General features: G+C 29.6%; 1 protein-coding gene across 1 annotated transcript in view; it reads right to left on the minus strand.

Moving 5' to 3' along the window:
* LOC107439600 (uncharacterized) overlaps window positions 1-26,808 on the minus strand; it is a 104,994-nt gene that overhangs the window by 51,466 nt on the left and 26,720 nt on the right. Inside the window, exon 2 of the mRNA XM_016052252.4 lies at window positions 7,645-7,716. The gene's annotated coding sequence lies outside the window, so the exon portion shown is untranslated. The remainder of the gene's footprint in view (window positions 1-7,644; window positions 7,717-26,808) is intronic.

Below are 26,808 nucleotides of genomic sequence, written 5' to 3' on the forward strand. Positions count from 1 at the left end.
TTTGTTCATTATTTAGCATTACCTGAATAAAGCGATTGCTAATGAATTTGAAAACATTCTAATATAGAATAGAATACAACATATACTAAACAATTTCGTGTTAACCCCTTAACGAACGGTTAATTTTCCAAGAAAACGGTCATAAAAGTGCCTATTTTTTTGGTTTTTGTATTTGTATTACGTATTTGATTAGTGCTGCAACTAGTTTAAAATAAACTAACTATCTACAATTACCTTAAAAATATCCTGGTACTGCCATCAGGAGTGTAAAAGGAGAAATAAAATGTTTTCCGGGCAAAAGAAATGAATTAGTTTTATTCTTATTGGCGCGTTGCTACTGAACACTCACGGATCACGCTACTGATCACGGGAGCGAGAAATAGCGGGAGAAATCTCACCCCGTCATTTTCACGGGAGCGAGAAGGAAGGGGTTTAAAAATTAATCAAATATAGAGGAGAATAAATCGATTACTAAAGAATGAGATGTGAAAATAAATCAAATATAGAGCAGCATGAAGCAATTACTAAATTTAAAAGGAAAATATTCAAATACAGAGAGGAATATTGTAGTTAATAAAGAATTTAATGTGAAAGCATTCAAATATAGAGTAGAAGAAAGCGGTTACCTCAGAATGTGACATGAAAATATGCAAATAAAATGGAATAAAATGATTACAAGAAAAATTGTTTTGAAAATTAACCAAATATAGAGGGGAATAAAACAGTTACTAAGAAAAGTGATGTGAAATAATTCAAATACAAAACAGATAAAAGCTGTCACTAAAAATGTAGCGTGAAAATATGAGAATATAGAGTGGTATTTGGTGGTCACTAAAGAAACTAATCGGTAGATATTCAAATATAGAGGGGAAAAAAGCAGTTAGTTACTGAAGAAAATGATGGGAAAATATTTCAAATATAGATTAGAGCTAGTCTCCTGCTGTATATGCGGACTTGATTTTTTTAATGTCGATTAAGTTTATATTTTGTAATTTACTGGAGATAGAATATAAAACAAATCACGCAAGATTATAAAATAAAGAAGATAATCAAACTTAAACTTCGATAAAATTTTCGTTTAACTAACTTATTTTTTTCTTTTACAAAACTTAGAAACTGTTTAACTGGTTCGCACAATTTTGATATCCACCTACTAAACAGCAAAATAATTTACACTTGTTGATAAAAATCAAAAAGTTTATATTCAAAATATTCATTAAATTTTTAGAAATGTTATCCTTTTAGCTACAACTTAGATTATCAAGTCTTTTATATTATCTTTTCATTAGTCTTAGATATTTCAAGTCCTGATAATGTCTTTCATTAAACTTTTTTTAATCCTTAGGAAAAAACTGACCACTAAGTCTAAAATCGTAGATTCTCCTATATTTTTAAATCCTTTCTCCTCTTCCCTTCCTAAAATTAATTTAAGGACATTTTGAACGACCATATGAATTACATATTATGGTCATACTTGTTTTTATTGGAAATATTTGATTTTATTCTTAGAAACTAATTGTTAACGCAAACAAAATATTTACTTCAAAATTTTTTTAAAAATATAATTTTTTTTTAATAACGGCAGAAGCTGAATTTTCGTTCTCCGCCTTAGAAGATGCCGGAAGTGCTGCTTATTTATCGTTACCACCTGTGAACCAAAGTCACGGAGGCGAGCAACATTACCCTCGCCACACTGCCACAAATACCCGTTCATAGGGTGGGCCACATTCATACATTAACCCATCAGAAGACAGCAGAAATAGAGAGAGAAACATCCATGCCCAGAGCGGGAGTCGAACCCGCAGCCATTGGCTTCGCAGTCAGGTACGCTAACCACTCGGCCACCTGGCCGGCAATTAAAAGAAAAATAAATAAATATATATATAATTTTAAATTTTTATTCACTATTACTATTATTTACTTTATTTCAGATTAATATCAGAAAATATCACAAAAAATGAGCCAGTTACTTTTAAATAAAGACACGATTTTGTTTTATGAAAAATTTAATTTTCCTAAATATGATTTTTTATAACTCATTATATTAATTATCTTTACTGATTTTGTATTAATAGTTTAAGTATTTTTTTTATTTCTTTTTGTTAATTATCTACCACATTAATATGCATACTATTACAATGAATAATGCGTAAGTTGACTGCACTGTATTACTTTAGCAGTCAGCTTCGTCAGATGATCAACTTACAGGGTGGAATGAACACAAGATAAGTAGGTGGTCAATTTACAAAGGTTTTACTTTCTTATAGCGTTTAGGGTAAATTCGGTTCTTGGTAAAATAAATGAACTTAGACAGGTGGTCAACTTGACAAGTTTCAGTGTATTAAGTTGCAAAGGAATTGTTATTTTCCTCTCATTAAAAATATACTTTAATAATTAAATACTTCCTTATACCCACATTTCTTGCCGAATACAGAACGTCTTCGTACAAAAGACATTAATGTAAAAGAATACATTTAAGGACTAAATAAAGATAAAGGCTATGATATATACAATTAATTTATCAAAGAAAAACATCAAGTATGATAAACTTAGTTTAGTTAGCACTATTAAGGTAGATTAAAAACAGGAGTTGATCTACTTTTCATAAATATAGCCCTCTGGCGTTCATTCTATTATAGACGGCGATCTCAATGAATGGTGTTACAAAAGTCTTTTGAGTTAATGAGATAATTTGCACCTGGCTGGTGGGAATGAGGATAGCAATTAGTAAAAAAGTAAGATCCCACAATCGATACGTAAGATCTTTTTTTTATACAGCAGTGAATAGGTGTTAGCCACAGATTAAATCATCAAAGTCTTTTTATCAGAACACAGCAATTAAGATAAGATAGACTGAAAGTAGTGAATAAGATAAGATGGCTAGAGTTGTTGCGAATAAATGTCAGGTAAGATGACATATATTTGATAAAAAAATGAGCTTTATAGCTTTACTCTTGGAAAACTAGAGTATAGTATTTCCTTTAAAAAAATGTGAAAAAAATGAAAAAAAGACCAAAGAATTGATCAAACAATTCACTTATTTATCTATCAACTAATTCGCCCATATCTTGATGCACCAATTAGTTAATATTGCAATTAACTGATTAAAATTTTTCCCATTCACAGCTTTGCTCCTTTACTGCTCCGCGAATTCATTAACACGACGATTCGATTTCACTAGGGTAATTTTATTTTATAATTTTATAACCAACAACCGACCCAATTTTATGGGTTTACGGCTACTTATGTTCAACTCCGTAGCCTTGTAATTTTGAACCCAATCCAGAAGACAAGGAAACTCCTGGATTGAGTATTGAGAGAAATTTGCCTTCGTGAAGGACTTTTTGATAGAGCTAACTCGCATTTGCGTTACATGGAGAGGAACACCACGAGAACCTCACACGGCTAGCCTGACGGCAAGGGGACTCTAACCCAAAGTCTGTCAACCACTGAGGATATTTCACGTCAGCACTGTGGTGGGTGCAAGCCGGATGCGGAATTCGCATCGACTGGGATTCGAACCTGGTTCGCCTCATTGGAAAGTGAACGTTTCCCTAGGGTAAAAAAAAATTTCTGTTGCATGAGATTCCTGAGCAGATCTTAGATATTTTCAAATCGCTTATTTGGAAACTGCTTTCGATTTCTCTCTCCAATCTATTAAGAAAAAAAACGAGATTTTGAATCTTTTTTTTAATCGAAATGTCAAGTTTAAAAACGTTTTTTTAGAACAGGGGATCGCATAAATTTTGTGACATATTTCAAGGAAAGTTGGGGCTCATCATCAGGTTTAAAATTGTATGTAAATGTCATCGTACGCGGTTAAGAGCGCTTCCTTATTATGATCTGTTGAGAAACACGGGGGGGGGGGCAGTTCATAATGAAGAGTCGCATAAATGTTGCGGGATAGGGATTCGCATAATTAGTTTGTTTACATGGCTTCGTGCCTGCCTTTGTGCTAAATAATAAATAAACCAAATGTTTATTGGTGAAACAACATAGAATTTGCTACTCAAGAGAATTTATACTTGATGGGCTAAGCCTACTCAAAATGGAATGGAAAGAACAGTTGCTAACATAAACAAATGTCGCCTCTCAACATCCATCAATCTAGATCCATACCCATGATGACGTCACTTGTAGAGTTCCAATTTCATCTAAAATAGCGCATATGGTTTCAGAACCTTATGCTTTTCATTTCATAATTTTGTACACAGTACTATACCTTTTCTTACAATAAATTTCAAAATTAAAACGAGTAAGGTCAAAGGCTGCATACAATATACTTAAATTTTAAAAACCTATGAGATTTTAACCATTTTTTTAGAATTCGGTCCCACTGTTTTCGATTCACTCCGTTTTACGATACTTAGCAAAGCGAGAAGCAATAAATAGCTTCGGCAACGTGAACTTACAACTAGTTTAACAAGCTTTATTATTTATTAAAGAAAAAGATTTTACTACAATGCATACATCAATAAAATACATTTTTCACCCATCCCCATCAACCGAATTGAACTTTAATTATTACCAAAAAGCATTTTGAGAGTTCATTTGTTCAATGTAGCTAATGAATTGAACAAGAAAACATACACATATTGTTTCACGCAGATGGATATATTTATTTTGAAAGTAAAATTATTTTACGTTCGTTAACTTCCTTATTTATATAGCAGAAATAGAAACCAGTTTCATCATATTGAAAAGTTGAAAGAGTTTAATTAAATGTTATTTGTAATCACAATGAAGAAATATCAAACATGGGAAAGGCAATACATTAAGAAAAACCAACAAGCCATTGTGCTCCATTTTTTTGTTCAGTTTACATTTACAATTTCTGTAGTTTCTTTTTAGCTTGTTTTTTTTTAAAATTATATTTAATATACTCACTCTAAAGTATTTATCATAATGCTGGAACACCAACAAACTTTAAGCCATTTGTTTTTCAAATAAAAAAAAATTCAGTTCTTAAAATTGTATAGAAAATAAAGTCTCATTCTTATTACATAAACATATACTAGATCGAACTTTAATAACTACATAATTTTATGCCGATCTAAGATTCATCTTAATCTTAGGCCTACGTTAAAATTCTGTGAATGCTCTACCACAATACTGATGCAATTAATAAAATGTGTTACACCACAGCCCTCATGCAATGTTCATGTGAAGTTCAGCAAAATCGTTCAACATCAAACCCTTATTAAAATAAAAGATAACTCCATTCAGTTTTCCTTAAAGCTATTTTAAAAATTCTAAATTGATTAATAAATAATATTTAATTCGACATCAACAAATCTCAGTCAGCTCTGAAAGTCAGCTTATATAATTTTAGGTAAATATTAGCATTGCTTGCATTTTAGAGTATTACATCTCAGAATCCGTTCCTAATCTTCCACCATAACCAATATATTGGGCAGCATTCGGTACAATTTTTTCACTGAAAAAATAATAATATTTGAAGATTTTTTTCTATTTGCGTGCCTTTAGAAAGCGATTGTCTGCGACAAAACATAATTGGTTTTACCCTCGTTGGTCGGTGCTTTTAATTATTATGAAAACTCATAGGAAGGATTAGAAATTCAATTCAATTGATCTTTTAGAAAATGTTATGACACATAAATATCTTATTATTTTGGGTCTATTTGATTGAGTTATGTTACCAAAATGTAAAGAATATACATTAAAAAATGCTAAAAATTAAAATTTATAATTTCTTATGTAATAAAATAACAAAAAATTTAATTAAATGAATTTTTTCGAAAAGAAATATTCCATTGCATTCACGAATTTACTTTTTTCTAAGTCAAATAAAAATCGCATTATCTGCCATAATTCAAAGCTCAGATTTCTGTATTACCAGTAAGCCTAAATATCTTAACTAAGCAAAAAAGACATTTAAAAAAAAAATTAGTTTCTTATTTTTAATATTTTTCCATAGACATACTTCGAATCACCATTTCGATCAATTGCGAAAATCAGTTAATAAATAATAACTCTTTTCGTTATATGTATTAGTTACATATTCTCACGATTCCTTGCTAAATCTTCCACATCCATAAAAAAGCAATAGAGATTAACCTATATTTTAAGTAGACGAGTTCACTTACATTAGAGTAGGAAAAAAAATTCATGCCAGATATGCAGAGCGCATCTAGTAAATTGCATAACCCAGACATATATGACAAAGAAATTAAATTACTCATCCTTAAACTATTTCGCGAAATCCAGCCTTATATTTTTAAAAACAATTTATTTGTTTACAATTGTTTATTTGGTACATAGAAAAAAAATATAAGTGCCTATTTTGAAAAAAGTAAAATGTAAATTGTTTTAGTTACAGTCATTAAGACATTAATGCTCGACCCGCATTTTTCAATAGTTAGTGTTTTAAATTTAAATGTAAAACAAAAAATAATCACAACTGAAAAGTTTCCATTATATTAAAAAAAGCTGACATTTTAAAACGCGATGCAAAATGTAAAAACAATCAAAATTTAAAAATACAAAGCTTTGAAATAAACACGGTTAAATAAAGAAAATAATTTATTTTTATCACAAATAAAAAAATTGTGAGCAAAACGGAACATTTTAAATTGTGATAGAAGTTCAGTTGGTGAAGAGAAAATCATGAGCCGTAACGTTTTTCATTCTAGCTGCGAAAAAAAAAACTTAATTTTTTTCATAAACTAGAAAAAAGTATTTATTAATTTTATTAACATTATTTTATTCTTTATAGTTTTATGTTAGTTTGTTAATATCGCGAAGAGGTAAATATTCCATTTGGCGATTAATTTTTTTTGTAGTGATTACGCAACAGTGAAAACTAACAATGAATTCCGCATCCGGCTGGCACCGACCACAGTGCTGACGTGAAATATCCTCAGTGGTAGACGGATCATGGGTTAGAGTCCCCTTGCCGTCAGGCTAACCGTGGAAGGTTCTTGTGGTCTTCCTCTCCATGTAACGCAAATGCGGGATAGTTCAATCAATAAGTCTTCCGCGAAGGCGAAATTCTCCCAATACTTGATCCAGGAGTTCCCTTGTCTTCTGTATTGGGTTCAAAATTACAAGGCTACGGAGTTGAACATTAGTAGTCGTAAACCCATAAATTGGGTCTGCTGTTCAACGATGGTTATAAAACTAGAATTCGGCAAAGGCACATAGTTATAATGCTTGTACAATGTACATTTGCTGTCCCCTTGTGAAGCGAAGAAATATTATCAATATTCTTTTAAGGAAATTTTTAAAACACATCCAGTATAAGAAAAAAATTTAATAAAAAATATTAAAAAATTATGAGAAACGTAAAATATTAAGTGATTTTCGTCATTTACTATAATAATTTTTAACAGTGATACGAATAACGGTAAAAATTTACATTTGGGAACTTGCAACTCAAGAAGAAGCGAAGCGATTATACCTACGATGACTTCACTTGCGGGCATCCAATTGATGCTACCTGAAAAATGATTGATATGATTGATATGAATCTGTAACAATGAAATCAATATTCTATGCTCCCTTCGAAAATTTTGTTTCTTTGTATAGATTAAGGATTAATACAATAATAAGAAATAGTTAACGAAATTATGTTATAATACACAAAAATCTAAAAAGAAAGTACAAAAAAATCTTTCTACTTACAGCCATAAGACCAAACAACATAATGCATCAATTATAATTCGTTGTATCCATTTATTTTGTCAATTTTTAAATCTGAAAAAACAAAATAAAGAAATAAATGCACAATTTATAGACTGCATTTTGAACACTACGAAGATTTAATATTATTTCTTCAACTTAAAATAAAGGACAATAGAATAATGATAAGAGAACGTTTAAAAATATGGATTCTTAAATCTTCATAACTGTTAAAATAAAAACTTTAACATTACAGAATACAAGCTGTGCCTTTAATTTGTAGCAACGATGGCTACACGTCATAGAGGACAGGCAAGGCCAGGATACCTTAGCTTTTCTTTAAAAAAAATTATCACTAAAACAAAAGGCTTTTTAAAATAAGGTAAAACTTTAAATTTTTTTTTCTTAATTAATGTTTTAAAAGCGCTTTTTAAGTTTTTGAGATGAACTTAAACGAAATATTTTAAATTAAAACATAATTTTTTTCTTTTTTTTTTTGTGTCGATGAAAATTAATTCTTTGATGATAATGATGGCCCATCATTAATTTCTTGATAAATATTAACAAGATCAAAAAATACTTTTGAGCTATAGAAAATATGCACAAGTACAGTGAATCAATTATAAATTAATATTTACAAGCAATAATGTATGTTTCTACAATTAATGCCTGCTTAGATAATTAATATCTGTTTAGACAATTTGAAATTAATCTGTAAAATTAGATGACTATTTAATTACTTGAACCAGTACAATCTATGACAGCGGTTTCTGAACGGTGTTCCACAGAACCCTAGGGTTCCGAGAGTAAGGACTTGTTTGTACCTCACAGTAATGATTTTTTTTTTATCTGTGATTGCAATTAGATCTAATTAATAATCTAATATTTATGTAAGATTTCGAGACTCTTTACGAAAAGAAAAAGTAAATTATCTCTTGAAATGAAATAGATTTAATTTAAAATCATTATTTTTCTTACAACAATATCTTGAATAAATTATGAAAATGACCTGCATTTCTAAAAACTGCTTTAGTATTTCCCTTCGCGCTTTTCAAATCAAAATAAAATAATAAATTCATTAATAAAGAAATATGTTTCCCTGGTAATCATTTTCAACGTTTATAGCAGATCTTTTAGCTTTCATTTACATTTATTTTACTTATTCATTTTCAACTAATGTATTTAAGCCAAAAAAATTTAAAGCTAATTTAAAAAGATCTCCAGAAGTGAGAATTCAACAGTCAGATATAAAACCTAATTTAAGACTACTAATGAATAAAACTATGAAAAAATCCCATATTCCTCTCATTAAATATTTTCAAAATACAGTAGTCTTTCATTGGTATATAAGCTCGTAATTGTTTTTATATACTTTATTTTACATTGTTTTTACATACTTTATCGCTTATAACTAGAGTTCCGCCGAAATAAGTTTAATCATTTAGAGTTCCATAGCCGAAAACATTTGTGAACCACTTATCCATAACACGATTAATCAATTTGCACTCGTGAATGGGACACATGTTATTACTCAAAAGATAAATTAATGCACTGTATATTATTGCATAAGATGTATGTATGTATTTTTGAAATGTTTGCCGATTTGTATCTCGAATGTAACCTTTTTTTCCTTTCGTAATTTTTCTAAAAGAAGTTAGAAATTGGTGTGGGGAAAAAGAAGCTTAGCTTTGAAAACAAAATTTAAGAAGATTAAATTTAAAAACAATTTTCTGCTTTCCAATACTGTTCATTTCCACAATCGGGCATGCATTCATTTTTTTAACAAAAAAAATACAGCAAAGTTGATTAATTTAAAATCACACAAAATGTTAAATACTTCGGGGAAAAAAAGTACACGGAACTGTGCAACAGCTATTAAGGTAACATTAATCGTTTTATGCATGATGATAAATACATAATCTTGTTTCCCATCGTGATTTCAGAATTATTGGGACATATAAGCTTAATCCGAAATATGACATAAATATCCTATTCAAATTAAATAAAAGATGATCAATATCGTTTTTGTCACGCTCCTAGGATTAATCGTCATTATTTCTGCTCTGTTAGAGCCATTACGCAATCAAGATTGAAGTAGCTTCAACTAGACGCTAGAAACTCGTGAAATTTTTTGTCAGAGAAAAAGGACAAACTGTATAAATATTAAAAAATAATCTTTCTATATTAAAAAATCGTAAGGACGATGTCCCCGCTATTTTGGTAATTAATTTTACTTTGTTGCGCAAAAAATATAAGACTTAGAAACTTGAAATTATGAGGGTGTGTATAAAAATGTGCATGGAGTAATCTGGAATTAAAAAAATCAACATTTAATGATTAGTTATAAAATTATTAACTGTGAAACTTGAAAGAGAAAGATACCCTGCGGGCAGCTCTGCAGCTCACAAAAACACAGTTGAAATTTTACGTGCTGAAAGGGCCATATTTAAGAACTAAACATGAGCTTTCTTTTTTTTTCTTTTGAAATTCCAACTTGTTTTTAAGTTATTGCACTTTTAAGGTTGTTTTTTTTCGATAATTTTTCTACTTGGCATTTTGTTTTACTGTTGAAAAACTAAAATACTTTAAGGACTTGAAATTAGGAATGCTATGTAGAAAATGTACAGAGATCGAAAAAGATTTTAAAGTTTGATAGTAAATTCAAAGACTATAAACTATTAAACTTGAAGTAAAAAAAAATGCAGCACAGCAGAAAAGCGAGTTGAAGAGTATTCGTAGTATTATAAAAAAAAATGAAGATATTGAGCAAGAGGAGAACGTTAAATAAATCTCCAAGCAATTTTTTCTCGAAACGTTTTCATTTTTTAACAATACTATTTAACGTTCTCCAATAATATTTAATATTAATCATTTATGTAAAAAACACATTTATTTAAAACTAAAGGGTTGTGCCCCTGTTATTGTTTGACGATCGGTACAGATTGGTACAGGTTTTGTGTTTTGTTTGACGATTGGTACAGATTGGTACATCTAAATAAAAAAAATATTCAATCAAAAAAATCCAAAATGTTTCATTGTATTAAGACAGATTTGGTACCACAAATTAAGTTGCCGATTTTGTTCAACAAAAAAAAAAACTTAAACTTTATCATTTTGCTCAGTTACCATAACAACTTCATCGGCATTTCTTTTTATTCCTATTTAATACTTGGTTACTATAAATAAAAACACGTTAAATGTTTTCAACCAAGGAGATTACTTAGTAATAGTGGGGAAAAATAATTTCCTGTAACGCTTTGCAAGTTTGTTTTCAAATTTTGTTATGTTTTTCATCATTAAAAACATATCAATTTATTTTTTGGTGTTAAGTAAATACACATAGAATTTTTTTTTTAAATTTGTACTTAAGAAAGTTTATGTTAAATTAAAAAAAGCCATATTTTTATTGAATTTAATAATAATTAAGTACTATATATACGACGATAAGTACCTTTGTTCTGAAATAATTATGTAGAAATCATTAGAATGAAACGGAAAATAATTTAATTACATACGTTAACTGGACCCATTTTCACATAATAAAGCTTATTATAATAGTATAAATATAATATATATATATACTATTTAATAACTGTAAACCGGGTAATAAATTAGATACCGTTTTAAATATGTTTATTATAAAATGCTTCGGAATAAGTAACTATAAGCCATCAGTTAGGAATAACAATCAAAATCTGAAAAGTAATTATAACTTTAAAAAAATATGATAAATAAATATTCTAAGTATACCATTAAATTAGAGATAATAAAGCATTTTACAAGTAAATAACTATTTTAACTGTTACAGATTCGCTTCAGATCCCTTAAAAAATTTGATTTTTTTTAAATGTTTCTTTCGTTTTATTATTTAACTACAATTCATATATCTTCATAAATTACATAAAATAAATTCTTCACTTCGTAGAAGGAATTCGCTTTTTAATTCGTTGAATGTTAAAACTTTTATTTCATTTCCAACGAAATAAATTAGGAAAGAAACATAATTTTGCTTAAACTCGATTAGTTCAATATCTGAATTAGTTTGATATTCAAACAGATGAAAGCTGTTTGATTAAATATAGTAACCAATAAACTACTCTCCGCAAATTGAGATACTTGCTTGAAAACAGTTATTTTATTCAAATGTGAGAATCTTCGTTCACAATAGTTATTTTATTCAATTTAAATTACATTCGCAATAGTTAACATTTACCCATTTTAAATTTTAGTAATGCCTGAGTTCACATTCAAGCTTTAAAAGTATTTTTTGAATTAAGAAAAATAGTTGTCCGAATTCGAAGAAATATTAATGCGGAACACAAGTTCCACGATTGTCATTTATTTTTCCATTTTCAAATTATCTTTTTTAAAATTTACGAATTGAGGTTAAAAAAAAGCAAGTCATTTTTCAAAAAAATTTTATATACCCGTAATTTCTATGAGTGTTCTTATTTTTGATCAAACGAAACGTTTTAAGTTTACTTTTTCAATCAAAGGTTTTAAGTGTTATTATACTAAGGAATTCTTAGGAAGTGAACTAAAAAACATAGTTTTCAGAATTAAAAAAATTTAGTTTTTTTTTTAAATTTATTTATTATTAAAAACTGAAAATTTAACTCAGCTAGAAATATGCTCTCTAATACAAATATTCAAGCTATTATTCAATAAATAATAGTCATTAATAAACAATTTAATCAACCACACAATTTTATCAAATTTTTTTCGCTTTGTCACCCATGTCCTGCTTCTTGTTCATAGAATAAAAATGGGGCTAACAAATCTACAAAGAATAATTCCTAATCAATCAACCGATAATAAACAAAAATACCCTACTTACAGTAGAACATTAATTCAATTCTAAATATTTATTTTGAAATTCTCAAAACTCGAGATAGAGTGAACAGTTTACGAGAAGAAAAAAAATATTTCGTCGTAAACAACACAATATAAACGAGAAACGAACTCGTACGTGAAAATTTAATCCTGTTATAGATTTCCATGATTGAAGACAGGTATGTGGTTGAAAAGCGTGATTTGACTGCTAATGAACTAAATACGTGAATAAACTGAGAATGGATAAACTGTGTTTAGATGATGTCATATAAGATGTGTAACGAATCAGTCACGATGCAAAAAATTTACGGTGGTTAAATTATTATTCTATTTATGATTAATTAGTCACGTACAATGCACAAAAGAAAACGGACCACTCTAAATAACTTTTAATTTAATGATCGGATCTTCACGTTCCAGGAATCAATCTTAATGGCTCGAGGGGGTAACCTCAAATACGCCGGTTAAACAGTGCAGACGATATTTTAAGTTACGAAATCATACACAGAAACGTACTTTCTCTGAACAAACATTCCTTTTTAAAATGGAGTCGGATTTCTGACCCCCAACGAATGGGGGGAGGGTAGCCGCAATCTGGGAAATATGGGCCCCATAGTTTGGTCAGGAGAACGATCCAAAGTTTGGACCTCTTAATGTAAATTTTACTTTTTGCGTATTTCACCATATCTCGAGAATTTTTTAAGCGACAATAAAATACGCAAAAATTAAAATTAACATTAAGGTGTCCAAACTCTGGATCATTCTCCTGACCAAACTATGGGGACCATATTTTGGAGGTGGGAATTGCGAATCCTCTGAAAAAAATGTATGTTTACTCATAGAAAGTACGTTTTTGTGTCTTATTTCGTAATTTAAAATATCGCCTGCACTAATTAATTTGCATATTTGAGGTTACCCCCTCGAAGCATTAAGATTGAGGCAAAGAATGTAAAGATCATAAGATCAAAAGTTATTCAGCATGAACCGTTTTTTCCCCTTTTTTTGGAGCATTGTACACATATTAATGGTAAATTCTTTCACATTGACGTTTGTGACAGAGGAATCTCGCCAAGTTTCGTCCACATTCCGACGAGCTAGTGCACTAGAAGATTTATCGTTTTTTGATCGCTATGACCGAAAAAATAATCGTCAAATAGAATTTATCGTTATTTTAAATTTCGATGACTTTCTAGCTTACTTATGTACTCAAAATCTAACTAGAAACTCGGTGTTTAATAACAACACAAATTTTAATTGTTTCCTAGTGGCCACAAACAGAATGTATCGCTACATTATCGCTAAAGGAATTTTATCGCCATTTGAAGTTTTGAGCTCTAAGTTATTCGTAACCTTATAACTGCTGACCTACTGGTGTGCTCAAATCTAATCTAAATCTCTAAGACTCCGCTAAAAATACAAGTTTCACTTTGTATCCTTGATCGCCAAAATCAAAATATTACATCTCGTTATCGCCAATACTGGAATTTTATACAATGTATTATCACTTAAAGAGTCGACCACTTTTTGAATTGTGTTCATATTTAATCTAAAGTTCTGTGCATGGTGTGAATTTGTATCCTAAATGGCGCAAACAAAATTTAAAGTGTTTTTATCGTCAATCGAAATTTCGACCACTTGTCAACATAAAATAAAATATAAAAAAATTAAAACTTCGCTTTTTAATGAGACTTAAATAAATATTTTATTTTAACAGGTCTAAAACGACAAACATTTGACACATCACATTCGTGGTTAACTTCTTTCTAGTGAAAATTCTAACTCTCCCCGCGTTTTTCGAAATTGACGTATTTAGTTTTAATTCTGATAAAAAAGAGAAAAAATTGAAAATTATTTCCTCATTTATATTCTTCTTGACAAGCGTTGTATTTTTTATTCCTTAAATTGTTACTTTTTTCCTAATGAAAATTTAATTAATGAAACTTAATGAAATGTAGCGATAAACTTAAATGTAGCGATGAACTTATTGAAAATTTCGACCACATTCGTCGGAATGTGGTCGAAACTTGGCGAGATTCCTCTGTCACAAACGTCAATGCGAGTTAACGATGACGTTGTAAAGATTAAAATTAATTTTGAAAAACTTGGTATCAAAAACTAATAAAATAATGCGTGAGAACAAATAATACACATATGAAAAAGAAAATTGTTCCCATTAATTCCCAACATAACGGATTGAATTGATTTTAATAGTGTTACATCCGTTACAAGCTACTGTTCCAAATGTGACACGCTAATTGAAATCATCAATGAAAACTAACAAGAGAAAACAGCGCAAAAGAAGCGTGAAAAAGAAAAGGCTAATTTAGACAATGACACGCTGTTAAACAATTCCATTTTAACTTACTCATGGTAAGTCAATGGTTCTTGACCTTACAGCTTGAAGAAGTTTCGTCAATTATACCAGCATAATTCTGAAGATAATAACATGAGAAACTGTCTTTGGTAAATTGAATTATCACACGAAAAGTAACCAAGTAGTTTAATGATCCATAAGGATTAAGAAGTACATAGAAATATCAAGGAATAATAATTTTCTTTTCCTTTTGTTTTTTTAAATTTCTAAAAGGGACTCAGTTTAACCTTTAACTGTGACTGAGAGTCTAAAATGTTTTTTTTTCAATATGTATTAACAAGATAAAGTGCATTATAAGCAACAGATCAGCATAAGCATTATAAGATATTGGAGTGAACAAATATTCGTTCTTTTCAGAAAAAAGGCCAGCTAATTTCGATAACACAGTTCTGAAAATGATACGAGAAATAGTTTTAGTGAAATAACTGAAATAAACTAAACTGATAAACTAAAATAAAATTTACAAACAAAGAAAAATTCTCTTTCTTTTTTAAATATTACGAATTAGAAATGCTCGCTAAGTGTAAAACGTTATTTAATAAAATTAGAATTATCTGTATAATAGTATTGCTTCATACGCTAGTGGGTAATCACACACTGAGGAAAAAATTTGTCAATTTTAGAAGAATATGGTAAGATTTGCCGTGGTTTTGGCTCTATGGGAACAACAAGAAACTTGGTAATTTTTACCGAAGCGTTTGGTGACGATTTTTGCAAAATGAACAATATATTATAGTTTTATAATGTGCGTTAAAATTTGGTAATTGTAGTAAAATTTGATGATTTTATCATGATACATCAGATTAGAGCATGGCGTAAAAGCCATTTATACGGTTAAATTTACTTTTCAGTTTTGTATTTTTCACTATTTGTATGGTAGTAAGAATTATAATTTTGAAAATCAGAATTTCCAGTAAATCATTGTCATATGAACAGAAAATTCACCAAATGAATGGTTTAAATACCTTATATTCTGGTTTTATTAACCGAACTATCATTACCATACAATACGATAATTTCACCAAATTTTTTCTCTGAGTAGTATTTTTAAAACCCTAGTAGAAATGGTAATAAGAACTATAATTTTGAAAATAGAATTTCCTGTAAATCATTGCCATATGAACGGAAAAATTATCAAATGAATGATTTATATACCTTATATTCTGGTTTTATTGAAATATCATTACCATACAATACGGTAATTTTACCAAATTTTTTCTCTGAGTAGTATTTTTAAAACCCCCATAGCTTGAGTCAACTGAATGTGTGTGTGAGAATATATGAGTAATATCAGATAAAAAATTTCTAATGTTTTTTTAGCATGACAGACATCTTTCTATCCTTTTATAAAAGCCAAATGAAAATCAATGCCTCAAACGTTTCAAAAAAGCCAATCTTTTTCAAAAACCTTTTCAAAAAAAAGAGGGGGAGGAAATAAAAGCCAACTGAACCTGTTTGTGTATTAATATCGAAGCAAGGTCAGAAACTAAACTTAATAGGAAAAAATCAAAAATAAAAAAATTTAAGAAAAAAAACATTTTTAATTATTTGGTAATACTTAGTCAAATGAGTTTGGTTCAGTGTGGTTATTGTGGCGGATATTAATAGTGAAAATTTCTTTTACATTGTCATTGTACCGCAACACTGGGATACTACAGAGATATGGTCAAACAAAGAAAAACATCTTGTCTTATTAGAGCGCATTTTTTGAAACATTGACAAATATGGCCATATCTATAACTTGGAAAACATATTATATTAACAAAATAAAATATTAACCATCTCTTTTAAAGAGATGAAGACAGTTATTTTTAAGACATACATTTTTATATAGCAATTTTCGTAGCACTAATTAACGGTCGAACAAGAGAGGCCATCGGACATCCATAACTAACCCAGTCCGAACGCCAAAAAATTAAAATTGCTTGAAAAATGAATGACCGCTAACGGACACTTAAAAGTATGGGATGAGATCCACAATTTTGAGAGTTTTAGATAGATAATTTAGCCAAACTTAAAGCCAAGCCCGAGTTACTAATACTAAATTTTAAATCATCTGGTTACAGCTTCATGACCAAAAAAGACCGTTAGAATTTATTATAACCCTGCAACCGAAATATTTTAGTGGTTAGAGAAAGAAGTAGGTTACAGAAAAATTAAAAATAGATTTTGATTAGTTTGTTTTGAAAGAGTTAAAAATAGATTTTGATATTCGATTTGTCGCGATACTGAATTAATGAGTTATGCATTTGAATAGAATTAAAAAGTTAGCCATTACATTAATTATTATGAAAAGAATAAAAGTATTTATATTTCCTTGTTATAAAACGTGATAAAAAATTAAATAAATCATTAAAAAAATTAAATTATAGAAATTTTGAAAAGCTAGGAAATATGTAATGCTTATAATAGCATCTCAGTGAGTATTTAGAATTATGAGCCATTCAAAACAGCAATACATTATCATTCTAAAAGCAACTAAGCAATTACAGAACGATGCAAAACTAGGGTTATTTTGGAACAGTTACTTGTACTTGTAAGGGATTGAAATAAGTTGCAATCCATCACTATAAAGAAGTATGAAAACACAATAGCTATTAGACAAACAAGGAAGTGCTTATTTGCGATGTAACGTAGACTATTAAGTGGCCAATCGAGCGAAGAAATAAAAGAAGCATATACCCTTTAAAGGGGAGGAGATGTTTTTAACAAGAAAATGGTGTGTGTATGGACGGTATTAAACGACATTTGAAAAAGACATAACAATTTCATAAAGACAAATGATTTTTGTCGAGTCGAACGTATCACGGGTCAAGGGATATCCTCTCGTCTTATTTTAATCAGGAAGTTAAAATCATATTGTCATATATAACGAGCTGAGAAATTGAATTGGAACGATATTTTTCACGCAGCAAAGGCGTAAAAATCACCCCAAGCTGAATTGAATCTTTTAAATTAGTTGCAGACTCCCCCCAGCTTACGCGACAAATTTCAACTCACTAGTTGCAATCCTTCAGCGTGTAGAATGGCCGCATGGTATTTTTTACTACAAGTTTAACAGTTAAAAATTTTCGAAGTAATAATCGAATGTTAATTTTTTTTTCATTCCATCGTACACTCAGTATATAATTTATTATAGTTTTTGCGCAGCACAACAAAATGTAATGTTAAGTTGAACATACAAAACTTCAGCGGCAGTGGCTCTAACGATTTGATAATTTAGATATATTTTTCTTATGTGGTACCAAAAAATCGGTAATTTCACTACTAATTGGCAATACTATCGTTATCATTCATTATGTTAGGTTGTTCTAAGCAATAATTTAAGTAAAAAGTGACATTTATATTACAGAATTCAAACTTGTGACTATTCTCCTTCTTAAACAAGGAATTTAATTTTAGGACGTGGAAATCCGAGCATTAGTTATTAAGGTGTTTCGTTTTTAATTTTACGCACTATAAACTAATTCGCTCCCTTGGATCACAAAACCACGATATTTATTTATTCATACACGATATTTATTTATTCATACTTGGATCACAAAACTACGGTATTAGTCCAGAGTTACATAGAATACAGATAGGAAAGTTAATTAGTTTCTAAAAATGCGTGGCAATTCTTAAAAAAACGTGAAAGAGATATTTAAAAAGAGCAATATAATTATTATATGATCCTTCCATAAAATTGTAAACTATAATCCTTTTATGAAAGAAAAAATTATATTATAAACCTGGGCTGAAATTTTTATCAGAATTTTTTAAGAACTGTTATATCAAAGATAAAATCTAAACACGATTTTGAAAGACTTAGCGATTTTTTTTTTCATTTATATTTAGAAGGAGTGGAATAACTTTCTCATTTTACAATGCTTTACAATAATTCTGTATTCCTTTTATAAAACTACATAATGTATGCAGTAATCCTTTTATAAAAATAAAATGAGCATAAGTGACTGTCGGAATTTAACTCGGACTGCTTAAATAAAAATTGCGCCCAAAATCGACTTCAAAATTTAGTCATTTTTCTTTATTAATAGTTGGAGCGGAATAATTTTCACAATTTACAAAGCAATATAATAATTCTATAATCCTTACATAAAACTATATGATATAATATTTTTATAAAAGACAAAATAATTTCATAAATTGGAGTTGAAATGATTATCGGAATTTCAAAATTACTGCTAAATCGAAGACAACGTCCTAACACGATTTTCGAGATTTATGGAACTTATTATTTTTCATTCTAAATAGTCGTTTTTTTTTTTGTTTTTTTTTTTTTTTTTGCAACAAAAGAACATTTTTAGAAATACATATAAACATTTTTTTCAATAAATAAAGCAATAGCGCCAAGAAAGTTTTAAAGAAAATCAATGATTAGCGATTGTTAATGTCTCTTCAACTAGTTCATCATTCAAGGAAAGACTAGTAGATAGGTAGATGCACATCATATTTGAATCAAAATGTCAGAAGATCTTCAAGGACTTAACGAAACAATGGAGAAAAATGGCTGTATTTTTTTTCTGATTAAATCCATTCTTCCTCTTCTCCATTGTCAAGGTCACGTGGAATTAATAAAATAAAACAGCTATTCCACACGGAGAATAAAATGAAGATGAGCTCTGTATATAAATATACTTTTTCATTGATTCAAAAATAAATAAATAAATAAAACAATGATTAAATTTGGGTCATAGTAGGTTAAACACATAAAGTTAAACACATATATTTAAGAAGAAAATAATTCTTTGTTAACTTTTTATGATCAAATTTAATTATTGATGATTTTATTTCAAAATTCTTTTTGCTATTACCGTCTAAAAGCTCTCTCATTTGTAACGTAAAAAACGTGCATAGGAAAAATGCAGAAGATAAAAGGTTCGAGAATAAACAATAAATAAAAACGCACACCTTAAAAAGAACTGTTATTTTAAAGATATGCCAACGCTCGCATCAGTATTAATTGTGACAGCTTGTACACATTCGATGAAGTTATTAATTTTTATCTAGCTATATGATTAACTCAGACTTCTTATTCAAAATCTGAGTTTAAAATCATAAAAGCAAACATGCGTTCAACGAAAACAACATTAGTCATATGCAAAATTTTGTTGAATATTTAATCAAATCGGTAGAAAGGTTCAGAAGTTATCTTGTCTGCAACTGCAAGTAGCATTTTTATGCATTTAAAATTTGTGAAATTACAGACTCGCATTAACACACAAATCGTTATATCTCTAATTTATATAAAATTCAACTGAAACTTAGGGCGTGTGTTGGCGACCGCTTTTACGAGTTGTCGCCAACACGAATATAGTCCTAATAATCGAAAAGTTTTGATATCGCAATGTATAGTAAGAAATATCGATATTCAGCATCATTCCCATTTTTCGCGATATTTTACTCAAATAACATTTATGAAGACTCACAATATGAAATTCAAAAATAAGGTATTTTTTCATTTCGGCTCAGGCCAATGCAAATTTACAAAAAGTGTAAGTAAAATCAACTGTTTCAGGTTTCAGCGTTTAAAGTGTAACGATAAAGTGTAAAGTTTAATGAAGTGTAGAGTGTAACGTTTAAAGTGTAACGATAATTATTGGTACTATTCAATGTTTAAAGAGCAAGTAAATTCAACTGTTTTTTTTTTTTTTTTTCTATTTTAAAGTTACTTTTTTTTTCTTTAATAAATAAAAAGACAAAATAGTCGAAATTACTTGCGCCGGCGAAACGGAAACGTACCAATAATTATCGTTATTTTTTATGCAATATACTTGATAGTGTGTTGATCAATAATGATTGCGAAATTATCGTATTTTATACACCATGTGCATTATCGGTAACAACCCATTGACTTGTGAACCAGAATAGGATGCTGTTCTAAGTATAGGCGAAGTTGACTTAATAGTTGCTGTTACGGATAAGTACCGAACTTTTGTACAAAATGTTTTCAAATATTCATACCGTGGAGTTATGTCAGAAGAAAAATAAAAGACGATTCTACAGTGATATTTTTCGATTAACCGAAGCATAACTTTAAGGTATCGACATACATTTAAGAAGACATTATGCTTCGTGTTCTTAAATAATGCAATTCCCAAATGACCTTAAAAAAAAGCTGATACATACCAGCAGTTCAGTTACACTTCACTGAGTTTTAATCTAATCCAAATATTTTATAAATTATTCAAAAATCATATTTATACAAATGGGGGAAATATTTTTAATCAACCTGCCTGAGGCAGTCGCCTAGTTGGAACTCAACCACCGTTCACATGGGTATATGTTTATGTTATTCTGATCACATTTTCAGTCAGCAGACCAGCTTTCTGGCCTTCATGCAGATACGATGACCCATCTTCAGACAGGAAATAAATAAAGAAACTTCACGAAGAAAGAGAAAAACACCGAAAAGCTATCATATTTCCGAGAAAAACAAAATGTAATTCAGCATCCGGCAATAGAATAACAAACAAGGTGGGAAGAAAACGAGCATTACTGATTCCGGTTGCGTAAAAACTTGTTGCAACTTAGAGCTATTTGGAAAAGACACAAAGTGCGCAAGAATTTATCAAACTCGATATGCAAATATACGTTTTATACGAAAGAAAATTGAAGGAATTTACAGATGAGTAAGTGATCTAGGCCTATTAACCCAGTCAGCTGATTCCTTCATCATTTTGTGTACGAAAAAAAAATGGCTAAACGGCTGAGAAAAAGGAATTTTTTGCAAGATCTTTGATAATTTGGATAGATTTGTTCCGCTAAGTGCAAGTGAACCGAGTAAAAACGATTATTCTCATAAAATATTAAGGAGTTGGTGATGGAGAAAAAGAGATAGATACCAATTCATTCTCACAGGAGAATGTTTACTGGGTATTTAACTATAATTATTATCCGTGTGAAGTTCACATCAAATGGATAACGTGTTCTCCTTCCAATCAGTATAAATACGAAGATCAGCATGGAACATTCATTCAGTTTAAAATCGATGATTCAGAATTCGTTGATTCAACTTTAAGAGTCACTGTACTTTCTGGAACACTAGTGTATAGCGTTCAGAAATTACAAAAGCTTCGTTGTTTAGTGTTTTTATATCATATTTAGAAAAAATCTTTCAAATAAACGTCTTTAAACCGCGAATAACTGAATTACAATTGACAACTTTCAGAAAGAAATTTTCGAAATACAAAAACGTTTTTGCTTAGCGGTTTCTTTCAATTATATTGATGAATATTCAAATCAAATAGTCTAAGTGAAAGAAAAAAATTATAACTGACATATGGTACATAACTAGCATACGAAAATTCATAACTGTTAATCGAATTTTAATATAAACTTAGAAAAAACATATAAACTATAACTTTAAAATTCCAAAATGCTGAGATGGTATTTTATTTTATTTTATAACCGTCGTTGAACAGCCGACCCAATTTCATGCGTTTACGACTACTTACGTTCAACTCCGTAGCCTTGTAATTTTGAACCAATCCGGAAGACAAGGAAACTCCTGGATCAGTACCCCCAGAGGTATTGATTTGTTGTGGGAACATGGAGGACTTTGAGACTCGACAGATTTAACGTGCATCAGTCACCATTTACTACACGGGGAGTCTTCGGTCGGCGAGGATCGAACCCACGACCTCTTGGATATGGGCCCAGCGCCCTACCGACCAGGCTATCCCGGCCCTGAGATGGTATTGAAGGTGTCACAAGATTTAAATCTTTAGACATAGAAATTTTTTTTAACTTACTAGGAGGCTCCGCCCCCTGCTCGCTAACGCTCGCCAACCCCCGAGAATTGCTGCGCAATCCTATGTGGTTCACGCCGTGAACCATGGCTCGCTGCGCTCGCTCGCCAATGAACACAATGTTCTAGCACAAAGACATAATATATTATCATCAAAGACATAGTATTTTATCATCAAAGACATAGTATTGTAGTTATGTAGAAGAATTCTACCAATGTTCTTATTGGCTTTTAAAAAAGTATATTAGCTATTTAGATTGTACATGGTGAAAAAATCAAAACATTAGCTAAATAAGAAACATATTAGCAAAATAAATTATCAAATATTGCTTCACTAATATTCTGCATTTTAAAGCGTGAAAATTCAATGCATAAATAAACGCGAAATATAAAAAAATTCAATGCATTCAATACAAACACTTAAACGTTTTTTAGACGTTTAGGTAGCTCCCAGTAGAAAAATATCAATTCAACATCGGCCTTTTAAAGCATTCTCACTTCAATTAATTAATTAATTCCTAATTGAGTTTAAATTAAATATTGTCATGTTTTCAGTGCATGAATCTGAATTGAACAACCTGATAATGCTCACTCTGGTTATTGTTATCTGGTTGCTCACTACGTGCTCTTGCGCGCCGAATCCAATCAATTAAAAATGAAAACTGTTGCCAGCGCGAGAAAAGAAATATCATCGGTTTTATTGATACATACATACATACGTACGTATTAGCGTTTTATATAATATAGATAGATTAGGGCGCTAGGCCCGCTGCTTGCTGATGCTCACCAACCCCGATGGCAATAATTGTTGTTTCATGGACTAAAACATTTTAAATTATTCAACTAAAAATATATGTGCTAAAAAAGAACACTTGTGCTTATACTTCCTACGTCCAAATATTTCCCTTATGAGATACTATTAAGATCTATAAGTGAACATAAACCATTTTTCTAAGTAATCATTTTTTGAAATAAAATTTTAAATTAAAACTATATCGTTATTCGCGATCGCAACGCTCGAGTACGCCGTCTAGCGGGAGCCTGTAAATATCGGACATTAATTTATCACGTTTTCATTTAGTTCCATCAAAGTCATTGACTGAATCAGACGCCATTTTTTAGCAGCAAATAAGAAACAAAATTTCCCTAAGGAAAAGGCCGAAGAACTTGAAAAAAATCTCCAGAATATTAGTAAATCTTTCAGGAACAGAACACGCCAAACATTTGAAGAAAAATTCCTCAATAATATTTAATTTCTATTATCAACAAACTTGCAACTGATGACTTCCGATTTCGGATACTGTTACAGATGTGTGTATTAAGGTAAAATGCATTTCTTCTGTCTTCAATTCATTACGAATTAAAGTGAAGTCAACATTGCTTTCGTCATTCCAGTGAATAAATATGAATTCAGAACATACAGAATTGTAATAGTTATAGCATATTCTTCTTCGTTATAGAATAGTATATATTTCTGTATCCATATAATTCGGAAAACAACAATAAAAAATTATCCAAGTTACTTGAAATAGTGCCATTTGTGCTGATTCTTAATTAATTTAAATCGTTTTCTTGGTAAGTTTTTTTTTAATTTTGTAAGAATAAGTTCAACTAGAATTCAGCTATTCTGTTTTTAGCTACATATTCAAATTCATATCAATTATAAAATTTTGCTGTGTAGTATGTTATCTAAAAGTAATGAAGGTATAAACTATGTATCTATTATTTGAGAATAAAGTTTTCAAACAAGGAACTTATCATTTTGGAATTCTCCGGGAATCATAAATCAGGTAAGTGCAATGATTTTTACAATGAAAAATTTGCTTGTAAATATTTTTTTTTCATTTGATGATGGTTCTCTACAGAATGGTTTTTTACGTCTGATTAAGAACTATAAGAATAATAAAAAAAGAAACAATATGAAAGTTTTTATTTCAATGTTAATAATTCTTAAAATCGTTTTTTTTATCCTAAGAATTCTTTATTTTCCGTTTTTTAGTTTATAATTTTTTGATAAAAATTGTTCTCAAAATACTTTTGAAAAATTAAATGGTATAACATTATGTGTTTATCGATCTTGAACTACCGATCAAGGCCGAAATTTTGAATCAACTCTTTTTCGAAATCTCACTAATATTTCAGGCAGTAACCACATCCATACTACTTCATATCATGCGCAAAGTAATGGAATGATAGAACGATTTCATAGACAACTTAAAAGTTCTATAATAGCACAGGAAAATAATAAATGGACCGAAATTTTACCAATTGTCTTATTAGGTATTCGCACAGCTTTAAAAGCTGATATTAACGCAACTTGTGCACAACTTGTTTATGGTACTTCCTTACGTCTACCTTCGGATCTTTTAAACGCAAATTCTTTATCTCCACCAGTAACAGAAAATTATGTCACAAATTTAATGGCCGCAATGAGAAAATTAAGTCCTGTACCAGCATCAGCACACAGTAAAAATAAGTTCTATATTAATCCTAATTTAAAATCTTGTTCTCATATATTTTTAAAAGTAGATAAAATTCGTCCTCCACTATCCCCTGCATACACTGGACCACACCGGGTAATTGAACGTTCTGAAAAAACCTTTATTATTGATTTTCATGGTAAGAAAATAACTGTCTCAATAGATAGAATTAAACCAGCTTTTCAAATTTCTGAGAAATTAAAAATAAATAAAATTCCAATGGTCGAAAAGCAATTATCTCCAACAAAGGAAGAAAAGCCAATTGTTACAAAATCTGGTCGCCGTGTGCATTTCCCAAAATATTTTGTTAAAGAGTATGGAATATAAAAGCATCTAAATATTTTGTATCTATTAATTGTATTCCAATTTCCAAGTTAAATTTTTTTTCTTCGTAATTAAGACGTATATTTGAATTTACTACTTTGTATTTTATGATTGTTTTTTTAACAATCATTATTGGTATCGTGACTTTGTCACTGGGGGGATACTGTGTGGTGATAGGTTCGCCGCTCATCGTAAAATCAAGTTTATTTCATATTGTTATCTGTTTGTCTTTAATCAATTGTGTTTTTACTTATTTTTGAAGTGAACTGAAATAAGAGTTCTGACGTCATCATATTAGAATTGTATAAATACCAGCACGCACATGACAGCCTGTCAGTATTTCTCTCATCACCTGCTGTGATGATGCTTCTTGTAAATCAAACCAACTTGTATATAAATGTAAATATGTTTAATAAAATATTAGTATCTCAAAGGAGCTATCTTCGCTTACCTCATATACTTCTTGTATATTCCAATGTTTGAAATAATATGATTCAGAAAAGTATGGAATAAAAATTCGGTACTTACGACGTATTAACGCCACCGCCGTTACAGATTTGGCGGTTTTTAAGTGCCGCCAATCTACACTTAAAATTTTTGCGACAGTTCATAAAATAAAACACTTTATTTAAAATCAAAATAGTTAGTTGGATTTCGGTGGAAAATGAGCCGATATAGAGTTTAGCATAGATTCAAAACAGTCATATCGCCATATGAACTCTGATGAATAAGATTCCAAATGAAATAACATTTCCAAAACGTACGTTTGCCAAGATAAAGTTTTATGTTGTGGAAATTGGTACATTTTCGTTTTTTCGGTAAAATATTTCCCTCCTGAAAAAATAAAATTGCATCTTGTTTTGTTTTTGGCAAATCCCAAAGACGAATATTCGTAGCACTAAAAATGGCGACAAAAAAGAATTGTTTTTTTGTTTTTGTTTCGTCAGCATTCTTTATTTTACGTTTCTTAGTTTCTAAATAATGATTTTTATTGAAACTTTAAATTTTTTGATAAAAATTGTTGTCAAAAAACGTTGTTTACAAAATTAAATTTCATAAAATTATGAGGCTTATGTATACTTTTTGTTCATTTTAATTTTTGAACTAATATGATTCTTAAAACTATAGAATGTAAAGTTTAAATGGGCCTTTCATGTTATATCATTAAATTTAGTAATACTATTTCTCGGGCATTAGGTTTTAACTCTGATAAGAATATACATATTTTTTTCTGTTAATGTACAAATATTTTTCCGATGTGTTTTGGATATTCCTTCTCTAATAAAAAGAGATACCATTTTGTTTTCGGTTGTACAAGAAAGAAGATCAAGCATTTTTCTTTTTTAAATTTAATAAGCCACATTAAAGAAGGAACGTTGCAATGCTACACGCTACATTAACGACGT

The sequence above is a fragment of the Parasteatoda tepidariorum genome, chromosome 6 (genome assembly GCF_982258835.1).
Source record: "Parasteatoda tepidariorum strain Cologne lab strain chromosome 6, Ptep-v5.0, whole genome shotgun sequence".
NCBI classification, from domain to species: domain Eukaryota; kingdom Metazoa; phylum Arthropoda; class Arachnida; order Araneae; family Theridiidae; genus Parasteatoda; species Parasteatoda tepidariorum.